Genomic DNA, 13,645 nt, shown 5'->3' on the forward strand with positions numbered 1-13,645 from the left:
CTGTTGGCTGCCTTGGCCGGGTTGGTTGGTTAACACTTGATTGAGCTTGCACCCGAGGGTAATGGCACTTGAAGGTGGGTACCGGCCGGCTGACCTGGTGTGATGGTTGGTTGGTGAACACTTGGCGGTACTTGCACTTGGCTGTGCTTGGACTTGAAGGTGGGATCCGGCTGGCCTAGGCCATTGGTGGTTGGTTGGTGGGTTAGCCCTTAGTTGGGCTGGCTGGCTGGCTGGCCATCGGTGGTGTGGTGTGGTGTGGTGTGTGGAGTCGAGCATCGCGCGCCGTTGCCTTCTTCGGAGTGTTGTGGGTACGCAAGTGCTTGCAGTGCAAAGAGGTTGGTGATGGAGTGACATTGCCTTCACCATGGAGTTGCGGGTACTTAGGTACTTGCAAGGAGATGGTGGTATGGTGGTGTTGCGTGTGTGGTGTTCGATTAGAAAGATATAATTTCTAAGTCCGGATTAGTGCTGTCAGTGGGGCCCCCGCTAACAGGTCCTGCACGGCCAGCGTGGGGCTTGACTTGGCGCTATTCCGGACTTGGGGCGATCACGATGTCCCCGTGCGGGACTTAGAAGATGGAAGAACACAACTACCCTTATCCCATGACTTGTGAGCGATTGGCATACGTTACCACATGAAGAGAAAAATTGGCTAAGTCCCGGATCCATATTATATGAAGAGAAATATCGGCTAAGTCCAGGATCCATATTATATGAAGAGAAAAATCGGCTAAGTCCAGGATCCATATATAATAACCTAATAATCGGCTAAGTCCAGGATCCATATTATATGAAGAGAAAAATCGGCTAAGTCCAGGATCCATATATAATAACCTAATAATCGGCTAAGTCCAGGATCCATATTATATGAAGAGAAAAATCGGCTAAGTCCGAGATTGGGTCTGTCAGAAATACACTTCCAAGTTACCACACAAGCAAGCAAGATGGCCTAGTGATGGATCCATATGATATGAAGAGAAAAATCGGCTAAGTCCAGGATCCATATTATATGAAGAGAAAAATCGGCTAAGTCCGAGATTGGGTCTGTCGGAAATACACTATCAAGTTACCACACAAGCAAGCAAGATGGCCTAGTGATGGATCCATATGATATGAAGAGAAAAATCGGCTAAGTCCAGGATCCATATTATATGAAGAGAAAAATCGGCTAAGTCCGAGATTGGGTCTGTCAGAAATACACTTCCGAGTTACCATACAAGCAAGCAAGATGGCCTAGTGATGAATCCATATGATATGAAGAGAAAAATCGGCTAAGTCCCAGATTGGGTCTGTCAGAAATACACTTCCAAGATACCACACAAGCAAGCAAGATGGCCTAGTGATGGATCCATATAATATGAAGAGAAAAATCGGCTAAGTCCGAGATTGGGTCGGTCGGAAATACACTATCAAGTTACCACACAAGTAAGCAAGATGGCCTAAGGATGGAACCATATAATATGAAGAGAAAAATCGGCTAAGTCCCAGATTGGGTCTGTCAGAAATACACTTCCAAGTTACCACACAAGCAAGCAAGATGGCCTAATGATGGATCCATATGATATGAAGAGAAAAATCGGCTAAGTCCGAGATTGGGTCTGTCAGAAATACACTTTCAAGTTACCACACAAGCAAGCAAGATGGCCTAGTGATGGATCCATATGATATGAAGAGAAAAATCGGCTAAGTCCGAGATTGGGTCTGTCAGAAATACACTTTCAAGTTACCACACAAGCAAGCAAGATGGCCTAGTGATGGATCCATATAATATGAAGAGAAAATTCGGCTAAGTCCGAGATTGGGTCTGTCGGAAATACACTTTCAAGTTACCACACAAGCAAGCAAGTTACCACATGAAGAGAAAGCCGGCAAAGTCCGGGAATGTTACCACATGAACTGGAAAATGGGCAAAAACCTACCTTCACAGGCAACGTGAATAAGTCAGGCTGTAGACATCGGATCGACAAGCCAAAGACTGATATGGAAAGGAAATGAGTAGTACTAGCTTTCCTGAGAGTTGCAGAGCTTAGACTGCATATGAACGAAAGTTATTAAGCGTCAAAGTCAGAGAAGTTACCCAAAGGAACACAAGTTCCAACTTAGAGCATGTATACCGCCTAGACGGTAAGAGGTACGGCCAGGCTGAGGAATAAGGAAATGTTGGCCAACATGTTCCCTAACTATCCCCCGAAGACCGCAAAGCAATCCAACATCAACCAAGAAAGTTATAGCCCGATCAAGGAAACACCTACTTTGCACCGATATTGCACCAAAGACATGTACCAAGCACCTTCGGTTGCATACCTGCAGGGGCTTACCATAGTAGGCCATGGAAGACCGATATACCGAACATAATCACTTTCTATCTCCTCGGGTGTTGGAGATAGCGCTTTGCGGTAAAAGAACGAAAGTTAGACCATATCTTGGTGCATCTTTTTGCCCGAGAACACAAGACCCTATCTACCAAGGCAAGAAAGTTGTGTGGGGACAAAATGTCCAAAAGTGCCCAAAGTGGCACACTTGAACCATATATTCGAGAAAAACACAAGTGTGGGCCCGAGCTAGCAAGTTGAAATGTTCTGACCGTCAGTAGCCCTAGTTGAGGTGCACTTATCATTATATGAGGCCAACGTGCCAGCTAGTCTCTAAAGGGGCGATATGGGTGTTCCAAGGTTTGTACCCAATTTAGGAAAAAACAGGGTAAGGTACGGTGTACCGCGAATAACTCGGGCTATAGATGTCCGATCGATGAGTTTGGCATATGTATGGAAAGGTCTCGACGAGACCTAACTACTCTGAAAGTATGAAGGCAAAGACTTGAATGACCGGGAAGTTATTAAGTGCACAAGTGATAAAGTTGCACCAAAGTCCATGTTTCCCGAAGTGGTACATGAACACCCAATATTCGACCAAAACACAAGTTTAGAGACGAGCTAGCGAGCTACATTGTTCAGACCGTCAGTAGCCCGCATCAAGACACGCATTTAATTATACGGGGCCTAGCCGCTAGCTCGACTCGAAGTCGGTCATATGGTTGGTTGATGGTTTGGACCGACCACGTGGTGTACCAAGGTGATGTACCTTTCATGAATTAAAACTCTGGCTGTATGGCACTGAGCGACAAGCTAAGAAGTGATTTGGAATAGTCTTGAGTGGGACTATTTAGGAAAAATGCGAACAAAAAATCACAAAGTCCTTGGGCGAAGCTATTAGCGAAACATAGAGCAAATTGGTACCAAAAACTATGGAAATGGGACTTGAGTCAAAAATAACCGCAAGTTGGAGAAGATATAGCAAGCTTGCGTAGAACATTTATAACTAGTGCGTGGTATGACCAACAAAAATGTGTATGGGGCCAAGGCGCTGGCTGGCCTCCAAAGTGGTGATATGGGCGATTCAAAGTTTGTACCCAAGTATGAACAAGTATGGTGAAAACAGGGTAAGGTACCAAGTACCACGAATAACTCGGGCTGTAGATGGCCGAGCGAGGCAAACCGCATATCGTTGGAAAGGTCTCGAGGTGACCTATCTACCCTGAAAGTTTCATGAGGCTGAGTTGAAAGACCACGGAGATATTAGGTGATGATGGTATAATTCGGGGACCAAGTCGCAGGAAATGGCACTTGACGAAAATCACCCTTGGAAGGTGAATACCGGCTTACCGGTAAGAGATAGCGACTTGGTGTGGAATATTCATAAGTTGGACGTCGGAAGACGCAACTTTCATTATATGGGGGCAACCCCGTCAGGGTGCTCCAAGTCGGTCGTTTGGTTGGTTTATGGTTTGGGCCAACCACGTGGTGTACCAACATGAGGTACCTTTCATGAATTATGACTCGGTCAGTTTGCCACCGAGCGACAAGCTAAGGTGTGATTTGGAATGGTCTTGAGTGGGACTATTACGGAAAAATACTAAGAGAAAATCAGCTTATCCACGCGCGAAGCTATTAGCGAAACATAGAGCAAAATGGTACCAAAAACTATGAAAAAGCAACTTGGACCAAGAATAACGGCAAGTTGGAGAAGAGATAGCAAGTTGGCGTAGAACATTTATATTTTAAACATGGTATGACCAACAAAAAAGTATATGGGGCCAAGGCGCTGGCTGGCCTCCAAAGTGGAGATATGGGCGATTCAAAGTTTGTACCCAAGTACGAACAAGTATGGAAAAAACAGGGTAAGGTACCAAGTACCATGAATAACTTCGGCTGTAGGTGGCCGAGCGAGGCAAACCGCATATCGTTGGAAAGGTCTTGGGGAGACCTATCTACCCTGAAAGTTTCATGAGGCTGAGTTGAAATACCACGGAGATATTAGGTGATGATGGTCCAATTCGGGGACCAAGTCGCAGGAAATGGCACTTGACCAAAATCACCCTTGGAAGGTGAATACCGGCTTACCGGTAAGAGATAGCGACTTAGCGTAGAATATTCATAAGTTGGGCGTGTAGAGACGCAACTTTTATTATATGGGGCCAACCCGGTCAGGGTGCTCCAAGTCGGTCGTTTGGTCGGTTTATGGTTTGGGCCGACCACGTGGTGTACCAAGTTGAGGTACCTTTCATGAATTATAACTCGGTCAGTTTGCCACCGAGCGACAAGCTGCGGTGTGTTTTGGAATGGTCTTGAGTGGGACTATCAAGGAAAAATACCAATCGAAAATCAGCTTGTCCATGGCCGAAGCTATTAGTGAAACATATAGCAAAATGGGTCCAAAAACGAATGAAATGGGAATTGGACCAAGAATAACGGCAAGTTGGAGAAGAGATAGCAAGTTGGCGTAGAACAATTATATTTGGTGCATGGCATGACCAACAAAAAAGTATATGGGGCCAAGGTGCTGGCTGGCCTCCAAAGTGGAGATATGGGCGATCCAAAGTTTGTACCCAAGTACGAACAAGTATGGAAAAAACAGGGTAAGGTACCAAGTACCATAAATAACTTCGGCTGTAGATGGCCGAGCGAGGCAAACGGCTCACCGTTGGAAAGGTCTTGGGGAGACCTATCTACCCTGAAAGTTTCATGAGGCTGAGTTGAAAGACCACGGAGATATTAGGTGATGATGGTATAATTCGGGGACCAAGTCGCAGGAAATGGCACTTGACCAAAATCCCCCTTGGAAGGTGGATACCGGCTTACCGGTAAGAGATAGCGACTTGGCGTAGAATATTCATAAGTTGGACGTGTAGAGACGCAACTTTCATTATATGGGGGCAACCCGGTCAGGGTGCTCTAAGTCGGTCGTTTGGTCGGTTTATGGTTTGGGCCGACCACGTGGTGTACCAAGTTGAGGTATCTTTCATGAATTATTACTCGGTCAGTTTGCCACCGAGCGACAAGTTGCGGTGTGTTTTGGAATGGTCTTGAGTGAGACTATCAAGGAAAAATACAAATAGAAAATCAGCTTGTCCATGGCCGAAGCTATTAGTGAAACATATAGCAAAATGGGTCCAAAAACGAATGAAATGGGGCTTGGACCAAGAATAACGGCAAGTTGGAGAAGTGATAGCAAGTTGGCGTAGAACAATTATATTTAGTGCATGGTATGACCAACAAAAAAGTATATGGGGCCAAGGTGCTGGCTGGCCTCCAAAGTGGAGATATGGGCGATACAAAGTTTGTACCCAAGTATGGCAAAAACTGGTAGAGGTACCTTTCATGAATTACTGCTCAGGCTGTATGGCACTAAGCGGGACGCTTGGCTCTGGTATGGAATAGTCTTGAGTGGGACTATCAAGGAAAAATACGAACAAAAAATCACCATGTCCACGGACGAAGGTATTAGCGAAACTTAGAGCGAAATTGCGACCAAGTCGCTGGAAATGGCCCTTGGACCAAGTATACCGTCAAGGCGGTACGAGATAGCGAGTTGACGTGGAACATTTATAAGTTTGCCTACACGAGACGAAAGTTTAGTTATATGGGGCCAACCCGCTCAGGGTTGTCCAAGTCGGTCATATGGCTGATCGAAATTTTCGACCAAGTACTGAGAAAACAGGGTAAGGTACCGTGTACCTCGAATAACTTCGGCTGTAGATGTCCGAGCGAGGCGAACGGCATAGCGTTGGAAAGGTCTTGAGGTGCTCTAGGCACCCTGAAAGTATGAGAAAGCTATCTGGAAAACTCGTGGAGATATTAGAGAAACATAGGGCCCAAAAGATACCAAGTCGCAGGAAATGGGCCCTCCAAGAACACCCTAAAATCCCAATTACGGCTAAGTTGCAGGCCAGCTAGCGAAGTGAAATGTTCTAGGCATAACTAGAACACGTTAAGGCGCAACTTTTTGAATAAGAACTTTTTTCGATATCTGGTCCCCAAAGGGGGGATATGGGCGATCCAAGGATTTTTCCAAGTTTCGGTACTTTTTACGGTATCGCTCATAGCTCCGGCTGTATGCAAGCAAATGACAATCTAAGAGATGATTTGGAAAGGCATTGAGTAGTACTAACTTACGTTAGAACACAGCGAAGCGCTATCGGTTCATGGCAAGGCCGATATAAGCAGTCAAAGATGAAAAATGTTGACAAAATGAACAAAAATTACCTTGGTACGCGAATAGCGGCCAGGGATGAAGAGGTACGAAGATGGTGTAGAACAATTATAATTAGGGCTTGGTACGTTCTAAAAGTTTGCCGAAGACCGCAAAGCGCTCAGACCCATAGAAAGTGGCCATTTGGGCCGAACAGTGCGTGCAAAGAGGTGAAAATGCAAAAATTGCACTTTGTGGGGCGATTTGCGGGGGGAAGGAGGGGTCGGAGGGCAAAGTGTCTCTTGACCAAAAAGTCTTATCTCGTCGAGATCTACAACATTGCCGAAGACCGCAAAGCGCTAGCTCGCAATCGAAAAATCGAGATTTTGAAAATTTTCTAAGTCTTTGGCTCCCTAAGGAAAAGTTTCAAAAATCACGTTTGTCCCCAATTTTGAAGGGGAAGGAGTCGGTTCCGGGGCATGGTGTCTTCGGCAAAAAGTCTTATCTTTTTGCGTACTTTCGACTAGTTCAATAAAAATTTTTGACCCAAAAATTGTTCGGCGGACCCCTAGGTCGAAAAACCCGAAAAAAGTCGAAAAAAGTCGAAAATGTCGAAAAATGAGAAAACCTCATATTCGGACTCTACACGAGCCCCAGATATTGAAAAGTGAAATCCGCGGTCGATTTGGAACAAAAAATTGACCTAGGCAAAGTTGTATGGAGGTAGGGACCCCTGAGAAAAAAGTTTGGTCCCGAGGCTCCTTGGACCACCAAGTCCCTAGGTCGGACCAAAATCGGAAAAAATCCGACCAAAGTCGAAAGTGTCGAAAATTTTAAAAAACCCCTTTTGGGGCCCCATGGCCTCCCTAGATAATGAAAAGTGAGGTCCGCGGCCGATCCGGAAGAAAAACTTGACCTAGGCAAACTTGTATGACGGTGGGGACCCAAAAAAATTTCGATGAGTGTAGTTTAGACAGGCCGGAAAATGTATCGGTGGTCCGTATCAAGGGACGTCTTTTAGTTCTATGGGGTGGTGGTCGTCGAACAAAGTCGCCTAGGTCGACCACCAGAAAGACCAGTCGTGTTGTAATGGATGTTTTGACCACTTTACTAGGGAAACCTAGTACGTCGAAGCAAATTTGGGGTTCGAGATGTGTTGGTGAAAGTTGGTCCAACCTAGGTGTGCTTGGTGGAGGTTGACCATGAAAGTAGAGCATGATGGGAATGACCATAACTTTGGTTCTAGATGTCGGATCGGTACACTTTCGGCAGTTTTGGAAAGGTGAAGGCCTGCTCTAGCTATGTATCCTACCAAGCTGAGCGCCTACTAGTGAGCCGGAGGAGGTATTAAGGGTCAAAGGCAAAAAGGGGTACCCTAAAGTGCATGTGACCAAGAAAATGGGAAAAACGGTATCGCCTATAGCTCAGGCTGTATGGCTCGGATCGGTAAGCTTGGATATGCGTTGGAAAGGTCTTGACGAGCGCTAGCTATGTGTCCTACCAAGCGAAGCGCTAGGTGTTGAGCAAGTCGGTCATATTAGAGGGCAAAGGTAAAAAATGGTGGTTTAGAGGCGAAAATTCACCTTATGATCGAAAATAGCGGGCGAACGATAAGAGCTACGAACACGGCGTAGAACAATCATAAGTACGTTACCACAAGACCTAACTTTGGCCAATATAGAGCGAGAAGATCGGAGGTACCCAAGAGGGTGATATGGCTGGTTCAATGTTGGACCAAAACGAGACTTGAGAAATGGGTTGAAACACGGTATCGCGAATAACTCAGGCTGTATGGAACGGATCGACAAGCTAAGATCAGTGTTGGAAAGGTCGAACCGAGCGCTAACTATAATCCCAAACAACCGAAGCGCTAAGTGTTGAGCAAAACTGAGTTATTAAGCGACAAAGTGGAAAAATAATACCAAAATGGCCAAAAATCACACAAGACCAAGAATACCGAGCAGGCGGTAAGAGATAGCGGGTTGACGTAGAATACTTATAAGTTTGCCTCTACGAGACCTAAAAGTCGGCCATAGAAAGCGAGAAGATCGGACCACTCTGGAAGGGTGATACGAGTGGTCAAAAATTGGCAAAAATGAAACATGGCTAAAATGGATTTGACTTGTGCACCGTATAGCTCCGGCTGTATGGCATGGATTGTTAAGCTAGGATATGTTTTGGAAAGGTAACACCCAGCGCTAGATACGACTTGAAGAAAGCAAAGCGCTAACTAGCATGATTTGGAAGTTATTAAGCGTCAAAGTCGAAAAATGTTACCAAAATTGAAACTCGAGTACATTGGGCCAAAAAGTACAAGTTGTGAAATTTGGACTTACGAGTAAAATACCGAGCAGGCGGTAAGAGATAGAGACTTGGTGTAGAACAATTATATGTTGGGCATGTTATAACCTATATTTGGCCCGAACATAGTGACGAGATCGGTGGTACCCAAAAGGGTGGTACAGGTGTTAGATGGTTTTCCCAGAGCATAAGCTCCACATGATATGGAAAACGGGAAACATCATAACTTCGGCTGTATGGCATGGAATGGAACGAACAAGGTATCGATGGAAAGAGAAAAGGTAGCGCTCACTATAATTTCTACCAAGCAAAGCGCTAGCATGTGACCGTTCGGGTGTTATTGTGAGTCAAAGTCAGAAATTGTTACCACGAGAGGCGAAAATCCGACTAAGTCCATGAATACCGGGCTGGTGGTAAGAGATACGGCTTGGCCGTAGAACATTTATAAGTTGGCCAATACAAGACCTAAGTTTCGTCCATAGACGACAAGAAGATCGAAGATACGTGAAGGTGAGATATGGGCGTCCCAAAGTGGGCCTTTGAAAAAGTGACAAACTTCCCTTATAACAGCATACACCAAATATCTCTGGCTCTATGGCACCGAATAAGAAGTTGAGCTCAGCGATAGAAAGGTGATAGTCAGCGCTAAATATCATACGAACAGAGTGAAGCGCTAAAGGGAAAGGATCTTGGTGATATAAGGTGACAAAGTCGAGAAAAGTTGCCTCAAAATCATGAAAAATGTGAAAAATTGGCTAAGTCCCGGGTGCCTTAAGGGCAGGTTGATCGAATGTACCGAGCTGGCGGTACGAGATAGAGACTTGGTGTAGAACAATTATATGTTTGGCATGGCAAGACCTACATTTGGTCAATACAAAGTGAGAAGATCAAAGAAACCCGTAAGGGTGATATTGGTGTCCAAAGGTAAAAAGCACTAAGTCTTGGGAAACTTATATGAAGAAAAAGGACCCTGATGGGTCATATAGGATGGATCGAAAAATCGGCTAAGTCCCAAAATGGGGATGTCAGAACTACACTCAAAGGTTACCACACCAAGCAAGGCAAACTTATATGAAGGCAAGGACCCTGATGGGTCATATGGTATGGATCGAAAAATCGGCTAAGTCCCAAAATGGGGATGTCAGAACTACACTCAAAGGTTACCACACCAAGCAAGGCAAACTTATATGAAGCAAAGGACCCTGATGGGTCATATGGTATTTTACGAAAAATCGGCTAAGTCCCAAAATGATGATGTCAGAACTACACTAAAAGGTTACCACACCAAGCAAGGCAAACTTATATGAAGGCAAGGACCCTGATGGGTCATATGGTATTTTACGAAAAATCGGCTAAGTCCCAAAATGGGGATGTCAGAACTACACTAAAATGTTACCACACCAAGCAAGGCAAACTTATATGAAGGCAAGGACCCTGATGGGTCATATGGTATTTTACGAAAAATCGGCTAAGTCCCAAAATGATGATGTCAGAACTACACTAAAAGGTTACCACACCAAGCAAGGCAAACTTATATGAAGGCAAGGACCCTGATGGGTCATATGGTATTTTACGAAAAATCGGCTAAGTCCCAAAATGGGGATGTCAGAACTACACTCATGTGTTACCACACCAAGCAAGGCAAACTTATATGAAGGAAAGGACCCTGATGGGTCATATGGTATTTTACGAAAAATCGGCTAAGTCCCAAAATGATGATGTCAGAACTACACTAAAAGGTTACCACACCAAGCAAGGCAAACTTATATGAAGGCAAGGACCCTGATGGGTCATATGGTATTTTACGAAAAATCGGCTAAGTCCCAAAATGAGGATGTCAGAACTACACTCATGTGTTACCACACCAAGCAAGGAAAACTTATATGAAGCAAAGGACCCTGATGGGTCATAAGGTATTTTACGAAAAATCGGCTAAGTCCCAAAATGGGGATGTCAGAACTACACTCAAATGTTACCACACCAAGCAAGGCAAACTTATATGAAGGCAAGGACCCTGATGGGTCATATGGTATTTTACGAAAAATCGGCTAAGTCCCAAAATGAGGATGTCAGAACTACACTCATGTGTTACCACACCAAGCAAGGCAAACTTATATGAAGCAAAGGACCCTGATGGGTCATATGGTATTTTACGAAAAATCGGCTAAGTCCCAAAATGGGGATGTCAGAACTACACTCAAATGTTACCACACCAAGCAAGGCAAACTTATATGAAGCAAAGGACCCTGATGGGTCATATGGTATTTTACGAAAAATCGGCTAAGTCCCAAAATGGGGATGTCAGAACTACACTCAAATGTTACCACATCAAGCAAGGCAAACTTATATGAAGGCAAGGACCCTGATGGGTCATATGGTATTTTACGAAAAATCGGCTAAGTCCCAAAATGAGGATGTCAGAACTACACTCATGTGTTACCACACCAAGCAAGGCAAACTTATATGAAGCAAAGGACCCTGATGGGTCATAAGGTATTTTACGAAAAATCGGCTAAGTCCCAAAATGGGGATGTCAGAACTACACTCAAATGTTACCACACCAAGCAAGGCAAACTTATATGAAGGCAAGGACCCTGATGGGTCATATGGTATTTTACGAAAAATCGGCTAAGTCCCAAAATGAGGATGTCAGAACTACACTCATGTGTTACCACACCAAGCAAGGCAAACTTATATGAAGCAAAGGACCCTGATGGGTCATATGGTATTTTACGAAAAATCGGCTAAGTCCCAAAATGGGGATGTCAGAACTACACTCAAATGTTACCACACCAAGCAAGGCAAACTTATATGAAGCAAAGGACCCTGATGGGTCATATGGTATTTTACGAAAAATCGGCTAAGTCCCAAAATGAGGATGTCAGAACTACACTAAAAAGTTACCACACCAAGCAAGGCAAAGTACCTAGGTGAACCCTAGGAAGAAACACGGACCAAGTCAGATGGCCTACGTCAAGAGTACAAGTGACCTAGGCAAAGTTGTATGACGGTGAGGACCCTGAAAAATCTGGTTAGTGTAGTTTAGACAGGGTAGGTTTTTGGGTCGGCTGAACCTCCTTATTTTGGGTTTTGACCTCCTCAAGAAGCTACACCTAGGCAAACTGCCTAGGGTGAAAGTGCGAAGACCAATCGAATAGTAAGACAAGTTTTGACCGATCGCCCTAGGCAAGCTTGTATGAAGAAAGGGACCCTATGGGTCATATGGAAATATACGAAAAATCGGCTAAGTCCCAAAATTGGGATGTCAGAACTACACTAAAAAGTTACCACATCAAGCAAGGCAAAGTACCTAGGTGAACCCTAGGAAGAAACACGGACCAAGTCGGATGGCCTAAGTCAAGAGTACAAGTGACCTAGGCAAAGTTGTATGGCGCTGAGGACCCTGAAAAATCGGGTTAGTGTAGTTCAGACAGGGGAGGTTTCTGGGTCGGCTGAACCTCCTTATTTCGGGTTTTGGCCTCCTCAAGAAGACAGACCTAGGCGAACTGCCTAGGGTGAAAGTGCGAAGACCAATCGAATAGTAAGACAAGTTTTGACCGATCGCCCTAGGCAAGCTTGTATGAAGAAAGGGACCCTATGGGTCATATGGAAATACATGAAAAATCGGCTAAGTCCCAAAATTGGGATGTCTGAACTACACTAAAAAGTTACCACATCAAGCAAGGCAAAGTACCTAGGTGAACCCTAGGAAGAAACACGGACCAAGTCGGATGGCCTAAGTCAAGAGTACAAGTGACCTCGGCAAAGTTGTATGGCGCTGAGGACCCTGAAAAATCGGGTTAGTGTAGTTCAGACAGGGGAGGTTTCTGGGTCGGCCGAACCTCCTTATTTCGGGTTTTGGCCTCCTCAAGAAGACAGACCTAGGCGAACTGCCTAGGGTGAAAGTGCGAAGACCAATCGAATAGTAAGACAAGTTTTGACCGATCGCCCTAGGCAAGCTTGTATGAAGAAAGGGACCCTATGGGTCATATGGAAATACATGAAAAATCGGCTAAGTCCCAAAATTGGGATGTCTGAACTACACTAAAAAGTTACCACATCAAGCAAGGCAAAGTACCTAGGTGAACCCTAGGAAGAAACACGGACCAAGTCGGATGGCCTAAGTCAAGAGTACAAGTGACCTAGGCAAAGTTGTATGGCGCTGAGGACCCTGAAAAATCGGGTTAGTGTAGTTCAGACAGGGGAGGTTTCAGGGTCGGCCGAACCTCCTTATTTCGGGTTTTGGCCTCCTCAAGAAGACAGACCTAGGCAAACTGCCTAGGGTGAAAGTGCGAAGACCAATCGAATAGTAAGACAAGTTTTGACCGATCGCCCTAGGCAAGCTTGTATGAAGAAAGGGACCCTATGGGTCATATGGAAATATACGAAAAATCGGCTAAGTCCCAAAATTGGGATGTCAGAACTACACTAAAAAGTTACCACATCAAGCAAGGCAAAGTACCTAGGTGAACCCTAGGAAGAAACACGGACCAAGTCAGATGGCCTAAGTCAAGAGTATAAGTGACCTAGGGAAAGTTGTATGACGGTGAGGACCCTGAAAAATCGGGTTAGTGTAGTTAAGACAGGGGAGGTTTCAGGGTCGGCCAGACCTCCTTATTTCGGATTTTGGCCTCCTCAAGAAGACAGACCTAGGCGAATTGCCTAGGGTGAAACTGCGAAGACCAATCGAATAGTAAGACAAGTTTTGACCGATCGCCCTAGGCAAGCTTGTATGAAGAAAGGGACCCTATGGGTCATATGGAAATATACGAAAAATCGGCTAAGTCCCAAAATTGGGATGTCAGAACTACACTAAAAAGTTACCACATCAAGCAAGGCAAAGTACCTAGGTGAACCCTAGGAAGAAACACGGACC

This window comes from Anopheles coustani (genome assembly GCF_943734705.1).
Source record: "Anopheles coustani chromosome X unlocalized genomic scaffold, idAnoCousDA_361_x.2 X_unloc_9, whole genome shotgun sequence".
Lineage (NCBI taxonomy): Eukaryota > Metazoa > Arthropoda > Insecta > Diptera > Culicidae > Anopheles > Anopheles coustani.